Consider the following 8,521-nt stretch of genomic DNA (forward strand, 5'->3'; position numbering starts at 1 on the left):
GAGATTTTGAGGAATGAGTAAGGAAGAACCATTAGATGAGAGTTTTACTTTTGCAGCTTTGAATTCTGAATCTATTTTTACAGAATGAAGAGAAGGTTTTTCAGCTAGAGGAAAATAGATTTTTTTTTTCATTCCCAGTAGCAAAAAGAAGCATAATCAAGGCCTGAATTAGAAAATCTATTTTTTTTCTTCCCTCAGGTGGAAGAGCTGAAAATTCGGAGCTGAAACTTTGGATCTGGACTGATCCATTTGGAAAGGAACAAGTCTAAGTTATTGAGTCACTTCTATCCTCTTCTGGGAGGCCAGTGGACTCATAGTCAGAGGTCCAATGTCTTGATCTGAATTAATTATGAGCTAATTGGTTTACATATACACCTACATCAGCATGGACAGCACTGTCTGAAGGTCCCAGGTGGGATGTTCAATTGATTACTATTATTAAAGAGGACAAGGTCAACAGATGAAGAGGTTGAATTTTTTCTTTTATTTCAAAAGAAGTAGAGGTTCCAAAGAAAGGAAGTTCCACAAAGAAGGGAAACTAGAGGGAGACACAGCTGATAAGATAGGTGGTATCAAGAGGTCAGTCTAAAGGGAACATGTAACTCACATGAGACTCAATGTTGTAAAGAAGGGAAGAAAATAAAATGGAGATGACAAGTGATGTCCATGCCTTCCCTTCAATATACCAAGTATCAATAAAGAAATAGAAAACATATGACCGCTTTAGATAGCTCATTCCATTTATAAACAGCCACAATGGTTAGGAAACTATTTCTTATAATTTGCTTTCTTCTAATATCAACAAGGCACTGATAGGTGAAGCATTGGATACAGTCCTGGGCCTGGATTCCGGAAGACTGCTCTTCCTAAATTCAAATCTGACCTCAGCTGTTTAATAAGCTGTGTGACTCTGGTCAAGTCACTTAACATTGTTTGCCTCAGTTTCCTCATCTGTAAAATGAATTACAAAAGGAAATGCCAAACCACTCCAGTATCTTTGCCAGGAAAAACCCAAATAGGGTCACAAAAAGCTACCGATGACTGAAAAATGACAGAACAAAATATTAGTACAATGTTTTTCTTCTTCACTCACAGAAGAATGGTTAGATAACCAATACTATATAACACAAAAGGGAAGAGAATGTAAAGAAGATGATCAATAATGTGTGTGACAAAGAGGTTAGGGAATATGAAGATTATGAAGAGGCCTTTTAATTTATGGATTGTGTAATCACTAGTGATTTATTTGGTGAGATCAATTTCCAGTGTGGTGTATAAAAATAACAGTTTTCAGGAACCTGGAGAATGAGTAGAATGGTAAAAGTGAAGGCAGCAAATAAGGAGAGATTGCTGTTTATGAAGATTGGGCAGAGAGAGGTAGAAGAGTAACAGGCTAGCATTTTAAGAGGGAATAGGGACCATTGAAAGTTTGCTGTAGGGAGGTAGAGCCAAGATGGAGCAAGAGGGAGCTCCAGTTGAACTTTCTCAATGTTCCCCTCTAAGCAACTTTAAAATGCTGCACCAAATCAATTCTAGACTGATATAGCTGACAAAAGAATGGAGTGAGATATTTTTTCAGTTCAAGACTACTTAAGAGGTTAAAAGGAAAGGCCTTTTCCACTGAGGTGTAGACTAGCACAGATCACAGTATGGAGTAGTGAACAACCAGTCAGAAAGAAATTACAAGGAGCTCATGTGCAGACACTGAGCACAAGATTGAGTGTGCTTGGGAACTCCATTGACCATTATCTAATTTCAGGTCACAGGTCCAGTATGGAGAGGAGTGCTTGCAGTCATGAAGGAACAGTTTTAGGGCACAAGGAGAGCAGGGGCACTAATTTCTGGTAGTAGTCCTATGGCTGAGAAAGGAGTACTAGCCACTGTAGTGATGAGGGGACAGGGACCTTCCCTGTGTAAGGACCAGAACACAAAGTAAGAGAGCAATGACCACACTTTCCCCAGATCACCCACCTTGGTAGCACCAAAAATTTAAAGACCCCCAGAAATATCTATGAAAACAGTAACTGAAGAAAATAATTCCTTAAAAACTAGGATTGGGAAAATGGAAGCTAACAATTCTATGAGACATCAAGAAACAATAAAACACTGCCTAAAGAGTAGGAAAAATATTAGAAGAAAATGAAAAGAACCTTATCATGAGGTGAGGTAATTTAAGCATTACAGGGCTAACCAAAGTCATTAGGAAAGAAGGAGCATAGACAACATATTCCAAGAAATTGTAAAGGAAAACTTCCACAATACCTTATGCACCAGAGTGCAAAATAGAAATTGAAAGAATCCATTGATGGCCACCTGAAAGAAATTTCAAAAAGAAAACTCCCAGTAATTTTATAACCAAATTTCAGAATTCTCCAGCAAAGGGAAAAATACTTCAGGCACCCAGAAGAAAACCATTCAAATACTGTAGAGCCACAGTCAGGTTCACAAAAGATTGAGCAGTTGTGGGGGCAGAGCCAAGATGGTGGAGTAGAAAGATGCATATACTTTAGCACTTCCCCCACAGCCCACAAAATACCTGTAAAAAAATGACTTTCAACAAATTTTAAAGCAACAGAAGCCACAGAACAACAGAGTGAAAGAGGTTTCCAGCCAAAGGTAAACTGGAAGGTCGACCCCTCAGGACACTGAGCAGAGCAGAGTCCAACCCTGTCCATGCTGCACAGGGAGGAACAAGACCAGAACAGACCACTGGGGCAAAATCCCCAGCAGGGAGGTCCCAGATCCCACAACTCACAAGCTCCAAAGAAAGCTTCAAAGATCTGTGTGGGAGGGCTTTCCCAGCTGGGCAAGAGAGGAGCAGGGTCCCCCCAGAAGTGGCCCCAGGTGGCAGCAGAGGTGGTGGCAGCAGCAGCAGTGGGCATCTGGCAGCCATAGTGGCTGAGGAAGTAGCCTGGGTCTATTGTCAGAGAAGCTCAGCTTAAAGCCCCTAGGGGAATTGACCAGCTGATCTGAACCTCAGCCCTGAACACGGTCCTAGGAAGAGGATAAGCACTAGGACCCTCCTCTTGACAAAGGATTCAGAAGTCAAGTAACTGGCTGGGAAAATACCTGAAAAAGGGGGGGGGGGGGGGAATAAGACCATAGAAGGTTACTGTCTTAGTGAACAGGTATCTCTTTCCATCCTTTCAGATGAAGAAGAACAATGCATATTGACAGAGAAAGTCAAGGCTTCTGCCTCCAGTACCTCCAAAATGAATATGAAGTGGGCTAAGGCCATAGAAGAGCTTGAAAAGCCAGTCAGCAGCTTGCCAAAGAAGAACCAAAAAAATGCTGAGGGAAATAACACCTTTAAAAATAGGCTAACTCAATTGGAAAAAGAGGTCCAAAAAGGCAATGAGGAGAAGAAGGCTTTAAAAAGCAGAATTAGCCAAATGGAAAAGGAGGTTCAAAAGCTCACTGAAGAAAATAGTTCTTTAAAAATGAGAGTGGAGTTCAGGGAAGCTAATGACTATATGATAAACCAAGAAGTTACAAAACAAAACCAAAAAATTGAAAAAATAGAAGATAATGTGAAATATCTCATTGGAAAAACAACTGACCTGGAAAATAGATCCAAGAGAGACAATTTTAAAATTGTGGGACTACCTGAAAACCACGATCAAAAAAAGAGCCTAGACATCATCTTTCGTGAAACTATCAAGGAAAATTGCCCTGATATTTGAGAATCAGAGGGAAAATAAATATTAAAAGAATCCACTAATCACCTCCTGAAAGAGACCCAAAAAGAGAAATTCCTAGGAATATTGTGGTCAAATTTCAGAGGTTCCAGGCCAAGGAGAAAATATTGCAAGTAGCTAGAAAGAAACAATTCGAGTATTGTGGAAATACAATCAAGATAGCACAGGATCTGGCAGCTTCAACATTAAGGGATCAAAGGGTTTGGAGTATGATATTCCAGAAGTCAAAGAAACTAGGATTAAAACCAAGAATCACCTACCCAGCAAAACTGAGTGGTCATTCAAGGGGACAAAGTGGTCGTTCAATGATATAGAGGACTTTCAAGCATTCATGATGAAAAGACCAGAACTGAATAGAAAATTTGAATTTCAGACACAAGAATCAAGAGAAGCATAAAAAGGTAAACAGGAAAGAGAAATCAGAAAGGACTTTCTAAAGTTGAACTCTTTACATTCGTACATGGAAAGAAAATATTTGTAACTCTTGAGACTTTTCTCAGTATTTGGGCAAGTGGAGGGATTATACACACACACACACGCACACACACATATAGACAGAGAGTACAGGTTAAGTTGAATCAGAAGAGATGATCTATTAAAAAATTAAATTAAATTAAGGGGTGAGAGAGGAAATTATTGGGAGGAGAAAGGGAGAGATGGAATGGGGCAGACTATCACTCATAAAAGAGATAAGAAAAATCTTTTTTAATGAAGGAGAAAAGGGAGGAGATGAGAGGGAAAAACTGAAACTTACTCTCTTCACATATGGTGTAAGGCAGGAATAACATGCTCACTAAATTTGGTATGAAAATCTATCTTACACTATAGGAAAGTAGGGGAGAAGGGGACAAGTGGGGTGAAGGGGATGATAGAAGGGAGAGCAAATGGGAGAAGGGAGTAATTAGAAGTAAACACTTTTGGGAAGGGACAAGGTCAAATGAGAAAAAGGAGGGGACAAGGTAGGATGGAGGGAAATACAGCTAGTCTTACACAACATGACTATTATGGAAATCTTTTTCAAAATGACATATATATATATAGCCTGCATTGAATTACTTGCCTTCTCAGTGGGGATGGATGGGGAGGGACGAAGGGAGAGAAGTTGGAATTCAAAGTAATAGAAATGAATGTTGAGAAGTGTTATTGCATATAACTGGGAAATAAGAAATACAGGTAATGGGGGTATAGAAATTTATTTTGCCCTCCAAGAAAAGAGAGAAGATGGGGATAAGGGAAAGGTGGGGTGTGATAGAAGGGAGGGCACATTGAAGGAAGGGGTAATATGAATGCAAGGTGTTACAGGAGAGAGAGAAGGAGAGATGGGGAGAAAAATTGGAACTGAAAATTTTGTGGAAATGAATGTCGAAATCTAAAAACAAATAAATAAAACTATTAAAAGGGGGGGGGAAAGAAAAAAAGATTTAGCCATTAAAACAATAAAGGAGCAGAAGACTTTGAATATGATATTCCAAAAAGCAAAGGAGCTGGGATTAGAACCAAGAATATCTGACCCAACAAAACTAAGTAGAATCCTTTAAGTGCATAAAAATTCATTCTTTAATGAAAGAGAGGAATTACAAGCCCTTTAGATGAAAAGATGAAAGCTGAATACAAAATCTGACTTTCAAACACAAGACTCAAGAGAAGCATTAAAAGGTTAAAACATGTGTGAGAAATCATAAGGAATTCATTTCCAGTGGAAAGGTGACACTTTAGAACTTTATAATTATTAGGACTGTTAGAAGGATTCTACGTGGACAGACAGAGTGGATGTGACTTAATTGTGTTGGAATGATCTCAAGAAAAGAATGGAAGGGTGAGACACAAAGATGCACTGGAAGAAAAGGGAAGGAAGAAGAATACAGAAATTTTTCTCACATAAAGGAGGCATACAATGAAGAGTATTTACAGTTGAGAGAAAAATAGGGAGAAATGGGTAACCTTTAAACTTCACTCTCATCTGAACTGCTTCAAAGAGAGAACAATATACACATAGATATACACACACATACTCAGTTACAAATGTATGTATACATATACATACACATGCACATACACATATACAATAAGTTGGGTATAGAAATCTATCTGACTGAATAAGGAAGTAAAAGGGAAGGGTCTACCATGGGGTGGGGGGAAGCAATAAGAAAGCAGATTAAGGGAAGTAATGGTAAGAGGCAAAACAGTGATTTTAGGAGGGACAGAATAAATGAGACACAGAGACAGACAGAGACCAAGATACAGAGACAGAGAGTGCACATCCAAATTCTTAAAGGAAAAGTTAAATTAATCAATGGAGGAAATAGAAAGTAAAATTATACCACTGGAAGACCTCAATTTACCCCTCTCAGAACTAGATAAATCTAACTCCACAGTACAAAGGAAAGAAGGTATGCAAAAGAGAAGAAAAAATTATCAGGATCAAAATGAAAAAGGTGAATGCATCACCAAGGAAGAAAAAATTCAATCAATAACAAGTAGCTATTTTGTCCATTTACATGCCTTCAAGGGGGTTAAATTAATATTTAATAAAATAGAAGAATTTCAAGCATTTTAGATGAAAAGACCAGAGCTGAATAGAAATTTTGACTTTCAAACACAAGACTCAAGAGAAACCTTAAAAATTAAAATATGTATGAGAAATCATAAGAAATTTAATAAGATTAAAATGTTTACATTTCCAATGGAAAGATGATACTTTAGAATTTTATTACTATTAGGATAGTTAGAAGAACTCTACATAGACCGAAGGTGTGGGAGAAAACAATATGTGGATAGATACATACATACATACATATGCATACATACATATATGCATATATACACATGCATATATACATACGCATACACACTCAGTTGGGTATAGAAATCTATCTGATTGAATAGGGAAGTAAAAAGTAATGGGTCTATGATGGGATGGTAGAAAGCAATAAGACAGGGATTAAGGGAAGCAATGGTCAGAAGCAAAACAGAGTTTTGAGGCGGGACAGAATAAATGACAGACATGGACAGAGAAAGACAGAGGCAGAGAGTGCACATCCAAATTCTTAAAGGAAAATGTAAATTAGTCAATAGAGGAAATAGAAAGTAAAATTATACTAGTATGGGACCTCAATTTACCCCTCTCAGAACTGTATAAATCTAAACATAAAGAAGTTCAGAAGATGGAAAAGAGAAGAAAAAATTATCATTATCAAAAATGAGAAAGGTAAATGCACCATCAAAGAAGAAGCAAATACTAGTTATATGCCTCCAAGGGGGGAGAATTGATATTTAATGAAATAGAAGAATTTAAAACATTTTAGATGAAAAGATCAGAGCTGAATAGAAAGTCTGACTTTCAAAAACAAGACTCAAGAGAAGCATTAAAAGGTAAACATGAGTGGGAAATCATAAGGAACTTAATAAGACTAAAATGTTTACATTCCCAAATGAGAAGATGATACTTTCAAATTTTATAATTATTAATGCACTTAGAAGGATTCTCCATAGTCAGAGGGCATGGGTATGAGATGATGGTGTTGGGATGATCTCAAGAAAAGAATGGAAGAGTGAACAACTAAAAGAAAAAGAGCATATTTATAAAAGTATAAATATGAATTGTCCAGATTAAAAGAAGAAATAGAATACTTGACCCATTTTAGAAAAAGACATAGAACAAGATATAAATTAATTTCCTCAGAAAAAATAATCCCCAGGCCTACATGGATTTACAAGTGAATTCTACAAAACATTTAAAGAACAATTCATTCCAATACTATATAAACTCTTTAGAAAAAAATAGGTAAACTAAGAGTCTTACCAAATTCTTACAGTAGCACAAACATGGTTTTGATACCTAAAGCAGGGGGAACAACAAAAAAGAAAGAAGAATATAGATCAATTTCTCTAATGAATATTGATATAAAGAGTTTTTTAAAATAGCAAAAACATGACAACAATGTATCACAAAGACCATGAAATATGACCAAGTGGAATTTATATTAGGAATGGAGGGCTATTTCAATATTACAAAAACTCTAGGCATAATTGACCATATCAAAAACAAAAACAACAATTATGTGATTACTTCAATAGATGTAGGAAAAGGCTTTTGACAAAATACCTCACCCATTCCTGCAAAAACCCTAGAAAGTATGAATAATTAGAGTTTTTCTTAAAATGATAAGTACTGTCTACCTAAAATAAGGAGCAAACCTCATTGGTAATGGAGAAAAACTAGATGCCTTCCCACTAAGATCAGGGATGAAGAAGTGATATCCATTATCACTATTAATATTCAATGTTGTACTAGGAATGATCACTATGGCAATGAGAAAGGAAAAAAATTGAAGGAATAGGAACTGGCAATGAGGAAGCAAAACTGTTATTCTTTGCAAATGACATGATAGTGTACTTAGAGAACCCTAGAGAATCAACTTCAAAAAAGTAGTTAGAAGCATTAACAACTTTTAAACCCAAATAAATTATAAGACATCAATATATTACCAAGAAAACCAAACAGAAAGAAATATAAAGATAAATTCCATTTAAATTAACTGCAAACAATATAAAATACTTGGGAGTCTACCTGCCAAGACACATATATGAATGCAATTACAAAACACTTTTATATAAATAAAAACAGATCTAAAGAATTTGAGAAATATTAATTACTCATGTGTAAGCTGAGTCAATATAATAAAAATTCTACCTAAATTAATTTACTTATTCAGTTCCATACTACTCAAACTACAGAGCTAGAATAAAATATAACAAAATCCTTCTGGAAAAACAAATGATCAAGAATATCAAGGAAATTAATGAAAAAAAGTGTGAAGGAA

The sequence above is a fragment of the Notamacropus eugenii genome, chromosome 5 (genome assembly GCF_028372415.1).
Source record: "Notamacropus eugenii isolate mMacEug1 chromosome 5, mMacEug1.pri_v2, whole genome shotgun sequence".
In the NCBI taxonomy this organism is placed as follows: Eukaryota; Metazoa; Chordata; class Mammalia; order Diprotodontia; family Macropodidae; genus Notamacropus; species Notamacropus eugenii.